The sequence below is a fragment of the Nannospalax galili genome, unplaced genomic scaffold (genome assembly GCF_000622305.1).
Source record: "Nannospalax galili isolate Female #2095 unplaced genomic scaffold, S.galili_v1.0 scaffold271, whole genome shotgun sequence".
NCBI classification, from domain to species: domain Eukaryota; kingdom Metazoa; phylum Chordata; class Mammalia; order Rodentia; family Spalacidae; genus Nannospalax; species Nannospalax galili.
The window spans coordinates 2,367,863-2,371,897 of NW_008331789.1; the positions used below are offsets into that span (position 1 = coordinate 2,367,863).

Below are 4,035 nucleotides of genomic sequence, written 5' to 3' on the forward strand. Positions count from 1 at the left end.
AAAATAATTTAATTTTGTTTTTTATTTGAAAAATAAGCTAATGTGTAAGGTTAGAAAAGAAAGTTGGAATGCAACTTAGAGCATGTTTATAATGTGCACAGAAAAAGCTTGAGAATGATCATTTTGGTTTAAATGTGCTGGTTAGTTGATGTTATGACTACTTTAAAGTTTAAGGATTGTGACACACTCCTATTGAAAAACCTCAGTGTAACTTTAATATATTTGCTGCTGTGACATTTCAAAACATTTTCAGTTTATCAAAATGAATTACAGATTTCATTTTGGTGGGCGATACATTATCATTTTGCTAATAACCAAATTTGCAGTTTGTTCAGGGTCTTGAATAGATTAACAGATATTTAACACTGAAGCCGTTTTGAACTTTCAGTAATGTAAACTCTTTACTAACTGGGTAGTTAGAAGCTGGGCAGTGCATTTTAACTTTTACTAGACTCATATGAGACCAGTAATTTTTATAAAACAGTTTTAAAATATGGGTTCAGAGTATTCATGTGAGTTTATGGAGTATGCAGTTTTAGTAGTAAAATGTTATAAAGCATGTACCTCATATAAAGAGTGGGGATTTGCTTTATAGATTGAGACTTCTCCGAGTGCCCCCTTTTCTCTATTAAAATTCAGGTTCTGATCATTTTCCTAAGCCAGTTTTTCTAAATCTAAAAGGAATTCTTACAGCTGAATTTAAAAATAAGTGCACCTTGTCAAATACGTGTGTTTCTACACTTGTATTTGTGTGTATTTAATAATCATTTACATGTAATTATTCAGCTATTAAATTTTAAAACCACTTACATGCATTTAAAGAAACTGGAGAGTAAGAAAATCCATAACCAGGTAATTCTTTGGTCTCTGAGATCTGTATTGAACCTTTTCAGCTGTTAGTGTTACCTACATACTAGGGTATGAATCTTGATTTCCCTCCCCCCAAGAAAATACACATATTAGATTACAAAACAGCATATGTCAGGGTCATCTTTCTTTTTAAAGAATTAAGCCATATTTTGTGAGGGCCAGAACTTGGATTATTAATATATTTCCCCCTCCTCCCACAGAAAAACAAAGTTAAGAAATAAATGCTTCAAAATCAGTTTTATTGACCTCTTTATACAGAATTTACTTGCAGAACTTTGGGAGCTCAAGTGCATTATGTATTGTTAATGCTGTACTGAGCTTTTTTATTCCTCACACTATATTTACAGTGATAAATTGATTGAGAAGTTTATAGTAAAGGGAAACTTACAGAACACTTTTATATCATTTAAAAGATGACCTGACCAAAAACTTTACAGGATTCATAAATCAGGGATCATTTTGCTATTGACTTCACAGTGATCAGTAGTTTTATAGGTGATATTGTAGTTAATTTGCAGCATTTTAGTACTTGTATTATTTATTTTTGGTCAGAAATAGTAAATTAAAATATTTTTTGATAGTTTATAGGTAATGATCAACCCATAACTTTTAAAAGAAACAAAATGTTTCTATAACTGAGTTAACTTTTTGATTATACAAAATAGGAAAGGCAGGGAAATTTATGGGCTCCCCTTCTCCCTAGTGGTTTTATTAAGATGTTCTTTATGTTAAACTTTCAAAGTACTTTATAAGTTTAGTTCTCAGTTACTACTTAATTGACAGTTTTCTGAAAAGTCCAGTTTCAGCAGACTTTAACGAAGATGAAGCACCCTTATGTGCTTTCTACTTATTTGAATGTTCCTCAAGTATTTTATATTTAAAATAAAAAAGAAGGAAAAGAAAAAACAGTGCCTCTGTTTTTAGAAAACTACTGCTCAGTAAAGTTGTTTAACCATTTCTGGTAGCTAATGACAATTTTATATTAAATTGTATACTAACTTTAGTGAGACTGATTTTTTAGTTGTTTACAGTACAAATACTTGTGTTTGTTTTTTAATTGCAGTATTTCCATTGTCGCAGTAATTTAGTAAAACTCTGTGGCTGCCTTGATTTTGACAGATTTTGTTAATATAAACTGATTGTTAGGCAATTATATTTATGCATAAATCAATTGCACTATAATTCATGAATTATTTATTACAATATTTTCTAATGAATTCATGTATCTGTCTTGTGTTGTAAATGTACTGTAATTCTGTTCCTACTTTGTGTTGTTATATATCTAAATCTGATTGTATGAATTTTAATTGTTCAGTTAATGTGTTTCTAGGTTGTAATTTGTAGTAAAGCACTTCAATGCTTTTGCACTTAAATTTACAACACTGTTGGTGTGTGATTAATTTACTCATTCAGTAAAAGAAAAGAAAAAATGGCTATACTGAATTCTTTGTTTCCTTGTAGAAAGTTTTATTGAAAATAGCATTAAAAATTGACATTTTTGAAGAAATATTCACCAGCAATCATCTAATGGAAAAGAAGGGGATAGTAACAAAAATAAGATGTTTGGGTTTATAAATCAAACAAGATAAAGAAAAAACATTAACATATGAAATCTATGAAAAATGACTGTAGGGCCTTTATATAATTACTTTAGAATAACCTGTAGGTTGTAGACTTACATGTGTTTATTCACACATTTTTCTTTGAGATTCTAAAATAGAAATAAAGAAAAAAGCTTTGAGGTCAAATAAATATATTTTAAAATTCTATAATTTAAGAATTAATGTAGGCTGGAGAGAGAGCTCAGCAGTTAAGAGCACTGCCTGTGCTTACAGAGGGCCCAGGTTCAATTTCCAGCACCCATATGGTGGCTAACAGCTGTCTATAGCTCCAGTTCCAGGGGCTCCAACACCGTCTTCTGACCTCTGTGGGCTTTGCAGGACACAGGCGCTTTTAAATACATGCAGGCATTACACTCATACACGTAAAATAATAAGACACTAAAAAAAAAGAATTGAGTTGTACTGTGATATATAAGATTGAATCTGATGTCTGAGTAGCTGATCAGCACCTGTATTAAGCTATTGTTCATGTTGCATTGAGAGAGAATTATTAGCTACTGGTATTTTAATGCTTCCATTATTAAAATTATTAAGACTGAATAGGAGAATTCTTCATTAAAACTAAAGATTTCCTTGGAATGTCAGAAAATATAAAATCAGTGGTTTTGACAATTTTATGAGCTTAATCAAATTGAAATTATAACATCCTTTTCCTATTACTTAACACTTGCTGGTTTTGATCATTTCTGTTTTAAGAGGACATACTTTTGATGTTGGAAATTGGATGCAGGGCTTTGAACATGCTAAACACACTCTCAGCTCCTGAGTATTTCACTAACAGAAAAAATGCCTTTGCGCATTTTAGGGACTTTTAGGAAAAGACACTATGAAATATAGTCAACACAGTTTTCCCACAGACTTGGAAATTCTCTGGTTTATTATTCGTTAATAAATATGCTGAGTAAGCCATCACACTACTTCAGGAACTGTTTGGAGTATCTTTTCAGAATATTTTGGATTTTCTTTTGCTTATCTGAAATTATAAATATTAATTTGCAAGAAAAAATATAATGCTCTCCAAACATTTAATGGTCATCATTTCACATCACTTGCTATCTACATTTTAACTTTCTGACACTAAATATTGAGTTATTTATAATATTTTACTCTCTTGACCATTACAAAATTTATTTTTTAAAATGTTTTCAGAAGGGAAGGACACTGTGGTTGTAGATCTTCTGTCTTGAGGCTGCACTGACTCTAAAGACCTTTGTTTGGATTTCAGTCTCTTCACTGAGTTTGCTTTCTTTATGTCAAACCGTGTACTGGTCTTTCTAAATCATTGCTAGAATCTGATAAAGTTGTTGTTGTGTTTTTTTTTTAAAATTTATTTTTTAAAATGTTTTCAGAAGGGAAGGACACTGTGGTTGTAGATCTTCTGTCTTGAGGCTGCACTGACTCTAAAGACCTTTGTTTGGATTTCAGTCTCTTCACTGAGTTTGCTTTCTTTATGTCAAACCGTGTACTGGTCTTTCTAAATCATTGCTAGAATCTGATAAAGTTGTTGTTGTGTTTTTTTTTTCCAAGAAAAATTCGATCACAT

The 4,035-nt window shown here is 30.8% G+C and overlaps 1 protein-coding gene across 4 annotated transcripts in view; it reads left to right on the forward strand.

The window, feature by feature from the left end:
* The window catches only part of Lcorl (ligand dependent nuclear receptor corepressor like), a 212,691-nt gene that overhangs the window by 172,441 nt on the left and 36,215 nt on the right, over window positions 1–4,035 (forward strand). The gene's annotated exons all lie outside the window — the stretch shown is intronic.